The sequence below is a fragment of the Gossypium hirsutum genome, chromosome A04 (assembly GCF_007990345.1).
Source record: "Gossypium hirsutum isolate 1008001.06 chromosome A04, Gossypium_hirsutum_v2.1, whole genome shotgun sequence".
NCBI lineage: Eukaryota > Viridiplantae > Streptophyta > Magnoliopsida > Malvales > Malvaceae > Gossypium > Gossypium hirsutum.
Window position 1 is genome coordinate 82,107,881 of NC_053427.1, and position 8,009 is coordinate 82,115,889.

The window sequence follows — 8,009 nt, forward strand, 5'->3', positions numbered from 1 at the left end:
TGACTATATCTTGTTTTCTCAGTCTATTATTAAACTGAATGGAACATATACTGATCTTTGTTGTTGCAAGGAATTGGATTGCCTTTGTTACTAAGGTATTGTTTGTTTTGGAGATATGAAGTTTGTTTCTCATGGTTTTACTTTTTTGAAATGCATCCGGATAAGGGTGAGCTTTGTTTTCCGAAACCATGATCCAATCCTTGTTTTACCTCAATGATCATGGATCCATGTGTTTTCAGTTTTTTTTTTCAAAATTTTTGCTTTGACCGATGCATACTATTAAAATGCTTTGCTTGTTTTCGAGTTTGTCTTTAAAGATATTCTTCAACACATCATAGCAATAGCAATAGCAATAGCAATCCAACATATGGAACTTCCAACTCCTCATAATCAAGAATTACAGCATGATATAGAATTCACATTTCGTAAAAAAAATATTTTAATGTAATTTAATGTAAACAATATTTTCAAATTTCATAAATATACAAATAAAATATCTTAAATATTTTATTATAAAATATGAAATTAATTTATATAAAATATGTTAATAATATTTAATATAAAATATTATTTTCAATTTTAAGAAAATATAAAATAAGATATCTTAACATAATTTATTATAAAATATTAAATTAATTTATATAAAATATGTTAAATAGTTTAGTATCAAAAACAAAAAAATCTTTTAATATAAAATAAAATATTTTATGTTTAAATATTATCAGTTTGGTAGAAAATATTTTTCTTTAATATTAAATTGATGTGGAAAATAAATTAAAATTTTACAAGGCATATTTGTCATTTGAGTTTTTTTTTTTTTTTGCTATTACATATCAATTCTTGTTAACCAAATGTATAAATATTATTACAATTCTCGTTCCATTCCATTCAATTAAACCACTGATATGCCTATTCAATTTCATTATAGTTTTATTTCATTTCAGTGACCCAAATGTGCGATCAAAGCATATTCAATTGCCTATCATTACCATTCAATTAAAGCCCAATTCTATAAGTCTATCACCAAACCATTGTTTAGTTCAGTGGAATGAGCTATTACGGGCTAATCAACCCATGTTGAATAGGGGCTAATGTAGGGAACAAGGGGCATTTCTATTACATTTCTTCTCCACAAAATAGTTGATTTTGTGCCCAATAATTCCATTTTGCCTTCCTTAATAATTCCTTTAAATTTCCTCTGTATTTTTTCCTCTGTTTTTTTTTGTGATTTTGAAATCCCTTGCTTCATCGGAGACTCATTTCAAGTATCAATCTTTACTTCATATTGTTAATAAAATCTGGCTGTTAATAAAATCAGATTGTTTTCCTTATTTCTAGGCAAATAGTTTATGCACATCAAAGATTTAGTGGTTGAAAATTATGGATTTATTTTTTTTAGATTATTAGTGCATATTTTTAGTTTTTTCTGTTATGTAAAAGCTTATATAAACAGGCTCTTGGATTATGAATCAATGTACTTATCATTTTAGTTTTCCCTTTCTTTATTATTTTCATCTTGTTGTTATCTCTTTCAGTAGGTTAACAATGATATCAGAGCTAAGGTTAAAAGAAAAGTGTTTTTGGTGAGAGGAAAAAGTTCCTATGGCTTCTGAAAATTTTGTGCAGCCAGCTATTCCACATTTTGATGGTACTATGATCATTGGAGCATGTTGATGGAGAACTTCTTGCTGTCTAAGGAATATTGTCAGGTCATTGAGCACAGTGTAACAGCACTAACAGATGGAGAAAGGCTTATAGAAGCACAACAAAAAGACCTAGAAGGGCTGAAGTTGAAAGATTTGAAAGCAAATAATTACTTATTTCAAGCTATTAATCGTTCGATCTTAGAAACCATTCTTTGCAAAGAAATTTCCAAGGATATTTGGGACTCCATGAAGACAAAATATCAAGGTTCTTCCAGAGTGAAGCGTGCACAGCTTTAGGTACTATGGAGGGACTTTGAGGTTTTTCAGATGAAGGATAGTGAGTCTATTACAAACTATCGTGCATGAACCATGGGAATCACAAATGATATGCGATTTCATAGTGAGAAGATCAATGACAACCATTTTTAAGAAGACACTGTGGTCTTTATCACCAAAGTATGATTATGTTGTCTGCTCGAATGAAGAATCCAAGGATTTTGATGCACTCACCCTTGATGAAATTCAAAGCTCCTTATTAGTCTATGAGCAGAAGATGAACAAAACTTTTACCTCAATAGAGTAGGCTTTGAAAGCTTTGACTCATTCTTTCAGAGGAAGAGGTAGAGGTCAAGGAAGGGGAAGAAATAGATGGGATAGTTGGAATAAAAATGGTGGCAGGTATGCCAAACCAAATGATAAAGGCAAACAATGGGATCAACAATTTGACAAATCAAAGGTAGAATGTTTTAGATGTAATAGGCTTGGTCATTATTGTTTTGAATATCGTACTAATCTATCTAATGACAATGAAAAGGGAGAAAAGTCAAATTTTGCAGAAAAAGAAGAAGTTGAAACCTTGTTGATAGCAATTCATAACAAGCAAGAGGAGTCGTAAAACTCATGTTTATGGTATGTGGATATAGGCTGTAGCAACCACATGTGCTGTAATAAGTCTTCTTTCTCTTATCTAAATGAAGACTTTTACACTACTATGTTTTTTGGAGATAAATCTATTATTGGTGTAGTGGGAAAGGGTGATATTAATATAAGAACATAGAATGGTTTTATAGAGACAATTTCCAATGTTTTCTTTGTGCCTGTTTTAAAAAGTAACTTGTTAATTGCTGGTCAATTGCAAGAAAAAGGATATGTGATTATGATATCAAAAGGTGTTTTTGTGAAATTTATGATCCTTCTAGATGTGCTATTACAGTGGTTCCTATGAGTTCCAACAGGTTGTTTCCATTGGTGATTGATTGCGTTCAACTTTGCTTGATGGTTAAACTGAAGGGCGATGCATGGCTTTGGCATTTCTTCTATGGTCATCTTAATTTTGGGGGTTTGAAGACTCTTGACATAAAGAGATGGTTAGCGGTCTTCCTCAAATTGTCATTCCATCTCAGGTGTGTGAAGATTGTGTTGGTAGTAAGCAATATCATGAACAATTTCCTAAAGGAAAGTCTTAGAGAGAAAAACATATACTGGAATTGGTTTATTCAGATATTTATGGGCCAATAAATTCATCATCTAATGGAGGTAAAAATTATTTCCTTACTTTCATTTATGATTATTCCTGGAAAATGTGGGTTTACTTCTTGCAGGAGAAATCAAAAGCATTTAATGCATTTACTAGCTTTAAAGCACTTGTCGAGAATGAAAATGAGAAAACCATTCAAGCTCTTCGCACTGACCGTGGTGAAGAATATTGCTCCAAGGAATTTGAAGCATTTTGTAAAAGTCATGGCATTCGAAAAGAGCTTACTACTGCATATACCCCCCAAAAAAGGAGTATTAGAGAGGAAAAATAGAATCGTATAGAATATGGTGAGGAGTATGCTTGCTAGTGGAAGGGTCCCAAAAAGGTTTTGGCCAGAGGTAGTAAATTGGAGCATTCATGTCTTGAATAGAAGCCCAACTTTTTCTGTTCAAAACATGACACCTGAAAAAGCTTGGAGGAGAAGGAGTCCAGCAGTAGATCACTTCAAAATTTTTGGTTGCATAGCTTATGCACAAGTTCTAGATGCAAAGAGAAAGAAGCTTAATGACAAAGAAGAGAAGTGTTCTTTCTAGGTGTAAGTGAAACATCTAAAGCATATAAATAGTTTAATCCTTTAACGGAGAAAATTGTGATTAGCAGGGATGTAATTTTTGATGAGGAGAACACTTGGAATTGGAATGACCAACAACCTTCTAAAAACTTTTGTTGACACTAAAATTGAATTTGAAAGGCAACAGCCTTTAGATCAGTAGACTCAAGCACACTTGAGCTTGAGAGTTCACTAAACGATGCTCCAACAACCATCTAAGTAGAAGTAACCGAACTTCGTCCTAGTCGTATTCGATGGAGAGCAGCTTGGATGAGAGATTTTGAGGTAACTAGCATTGGTCAAACTAAAGATCCAATCATCCACTTTACGTTATTTGTAGATTGTGGTCCAACAACATTTGAAAATGCTGTAAAGGAGTCGAAATGGTGAAAGGCAATGGATGAAGAAATTGCAGCTATAGAAAGGAATGATACAAGAGAGTTGACTGAGCTTCTAGAAGAGCACAAGACAATTGGTGTCAAATGGGTATACAAGACAAAGTTGACGGAGAATAGAGAAGTTGATAAGTATAAGGCGCGCTTAGTGGCAAAAGGTTATAAGCAAAGAGTTTGGGGTGGATTACAAAGAAGTTTTTTCTTTTATTGCAAGGCATGATATAATCAGATTGGTGATTTCGCTTGCAGCCCAGTACTTTTGGCCTATCTTCCAATTAGATGTAAAGTCGACATTTTTATATGGTGAGCTCCAAGAGCAGGTATTTATTGAACAAACTACTGGTTATGTTAAACATGAAAGTGAAAATAAGGTTTATAAGCTAAAAAAGGCTTTATATGGATTGAAACAAGCCCCACGTGCCTGGTATAGTTAAATTGAGGCTTATTTATTGAAAGTTGGTTTTACCAAGTGTCCTTATGAGTCTACTCTTTTTATTAAAATTGGTGATGAAGAGAAAATGCTTATTGTGAGTTTATATGTTGATGATCTTATTTTCATTGGAAACTATAGTTCCATGTTTAATGAGTTCAAGAAGTCTATGATGATTAAGTTTGAAATGTCAGATATTGGTATGATGCATTATTTTTTAAGCATAGAAGTAGTGCAATCAGCTGATGGGATGTTTATTTCTCAAAGGAAATATGTTCAAGATATTCTGAACAGGTTTGATATGAAGGATTGCAACCCAGCAAACGCCTATTGAGTTTGGTTTGAAGTTGAGAAAAGAGGGAAAGAAAGCGAACAACACTATTTATAAGCAGATCATTGGCAGTTTAATGTACTTGACTTGTACAAGACCTGACATAATGTATTCTGTAAGTTTGATTAGTAGGTTTGTGGAGAATCCTACAGAGATGCATTTACTAACTGTCAAGAGAATCATTCGTTACTTGCAAGAAACTACGGATTCGGGGTTGTTTTACAGAAAATGTGAAATTTCAAATTTATTTGGGTTCACTAGCATTGACTTTGCAGGAGATCTGGATGATAGAAAAAACACTTCAGGTTATGTTTTCATGATGGAAACCGGAGCTATTTCATGGTCATCCAAGAAACAATCTATTGTTACTTTGTCAACGGCTGAAGCTAAATTTGTTGTTGCAACAGCTTGTACTTATCAAGCTATTTGGCTGAGAAAAATCTTGGAGGAGCTGAAGTTCAAGAGAATGGGAGCTACAACAATTTTCTGTGACAACAATTCAGTTATCTGATAAGTCATAATTTATACATATTTTTATCCCATGCTTAGTACATTTTTGGATGAATTATCATTAGATTTGTGGAATTTGATGCTCCTAATCCTTTAATTTCATGTTTTATACTTAGTTGAGTAGAGAAGAGTAAAAGGAGCGAGAAACGGGCCAAAAACGGAGAAAATGGGTCAACGTAGGAAATCAACACGGCCTAGACTTCCCCACACGGGTAGACCACATGCTCGTGTCTATTTACCAGACTCTAACACAGCCTAAGCCACCTCACACGGGCGTGTCACACGATCGTGTCCCTGTCGAGCCCAAATCTAGTTCTATTCGAAAAAGGCCACTTTTGAGGGTTTGGAAGCATTCTAAAGCCTATATAAACACCCTAGAAGGGTACCTAGAAGACACACGGAGTAGGAGGCAAGAAATTACTCGAAGAAAGCCGATTGATCCATCTCAGAAGCCAGATTCTCCTTCAAGACTGAAGATCTCCCTTCAATTTCCTTTAGGGGTTTTTGGGTTTTTGTTATGTTTTGTTATCATTATTCTTCTAAGATGTTTTCTTTTACACATATGAACTAAATCCCCTAAATACTTAAGGGGGATGAAACCTAAGACAGATCTTGTTATTATTTTCTGAATTAGATGATAAATAATTGATTTGTTCTTAATTATGTGTTCTTAATTCTTGCTTTAATATTCCAGGATATTGACTCAAGTATTGATGTGCTTATTCAGAGGAGCAAAAGTCCCTGTCTAATAGTAGATCTAGCATAATTAAGCGAAGTTGATTGCACCCCTAGAAGGGGACATAAATCTGCCGAATTAGGGTCAAACCTAATAAGAGAATCCATAGATTGAGTTAATGCAACACTAGGGGTTTTAATTACAAAGAGATTTCAATTAATCAACCTAGGATTAGACGTTGTTAGTTTCGAGAGAGATAATTATATAAATTAGGGATTTCTACGGATCGAGTCAAGTAATAAATCATCTAATTCAGAGTCAAATAGCAAGTGAAGTCTAGGTGGATTCTTCCTTGGGTATTGTCTAAATCAACCAGTTTTTCCAAAAGAATTTCCCCAATTTACTTTCTGTGCATTCTTAGTTTAGTTAATTAGTTTAGATAAAACAAATCCTCTTATTTTTAGGCTAGATAATAAAAAGAAGGTTAATACTAGTACTTTTAGTTCATGTAGGTTCGACATTCCGGTCTTGCTATAAGCTATACTACTATTCGATAGGTGTACTTGCCTTTATCGTGATAATAGTTAGTTTTCAAGTACGATCAATCATAAATATAAAACTTATCACACACATCAAGTTTTTGGCGCCGTTGCTGGGGAACTAAGATATTAGGAACTCTTAATTTTTATTACTTTAGCCATTTATTTTATTGCAATTTAAATTTTATTTTTGTTACTAAAATTTTTTTATTTTCTTCTGGCAGATTTTTATAGTTTATGACTAAAAGAAACCCGTCAGGACCATTACTTTTTGATAGTGAGATCGAAAACACAACTCGCAGAAATCGAAGAGAAATAAGGCGAAGCTTACGATACATAGAGGAAGGGTAAGAGGACGATAGTCAAACTACAACCGAGGGGATGACTAAAAATCAGGAAAATCTGCTACCTCCTGCGATTGTTGTGGATCCAGTAAATCAAAATCCTGCTCCTCGTACTATGTATGATTATGCTAAACTCAATGTAACAGGAACTGAATTGAGTATAGTTAGGCCTGCAATTGCTGCAAATAATTTTTAACTGAAACCTAACACGATTCAAATGATACGACAGTTTGTTCATTTTGATGGTTTGTAGGACGAGGATCCAAACACTCATTTGGAGAATTTCTGGAGTTCTGCGACACTTTTAAGATCAATGGTGTTTCTGACGATGCCATTCGCCTTCGGTTATTTCCCTTTTCATTAAAGAATAAGGCTAAACAGTGGTTAAACTCGTTACCACGAGGGTCAATCACTACTTGGGAACAAATGACCGAAAAATGTCTACTTAAATATTTTTCGCCCGCTAAAACGGCTAAGTTGAGGAATGATATCTCTTATTTTGTGTAGATGGATCTAGAAACTCTTTATGATGCATGGAAGAGATAAAATAACCTATTGAGAAGGTGCCCTCACCGTGGGTTACCTCTATGGCTGCAGGTTCAGACTTTTTACAACGGTGTGAACCCCTCAACAAGACAACTCATCGACGCAGCCACCGATGGAACTTTAAACAACAAAACACCTGAAGATGCTTATGAATTTTTTGAAGAGATGTCATTGAATAACTATCAGTGGCAAGTCATGAGAACAAAGCCAATAAAATCAGTCGGTGTTTTCAACCTCAACGCGATTACTATGCTATCTAACCAGGTAGAACTATTAAATAAAAAGATTGACAGTTTGTATGGTTCTACTCAGGTACATCAGTGATGAGGTGCGATTCAAATGGAGGAGGAGTACACACAGAATATCAATCCTTCAACCTTGGTACCGAAGAGGAACAAGTTTAATATATGGGTAACAATAATTCCAGACCTCAAAATAACCCATACAGTAACACTTATAATGCAGGTTGGAGGAACCATCCCAACTTCTCGTGGGGTAGCCAAGG

General features: G+C 34.1%; 1 non-coding gene across 1 annotated transcript; it reads right to left on the bottom strand.

The window, feature by feature from the left end:
* Positions 1–7,432: 7,432 nt before the first annotated feature.
* Positions 7,433–7,539, bottom strand: LOC121228632 (small nucleolar RNA R71). Its single transcript, XR_005926208.1, has one exon. It is a non-coding gene; the product is annotated as a small nucleolar RNA R71 (small nucleolar RNA).
* Positions 7,540–8,009: the final 470 nt, after the last annotated feature.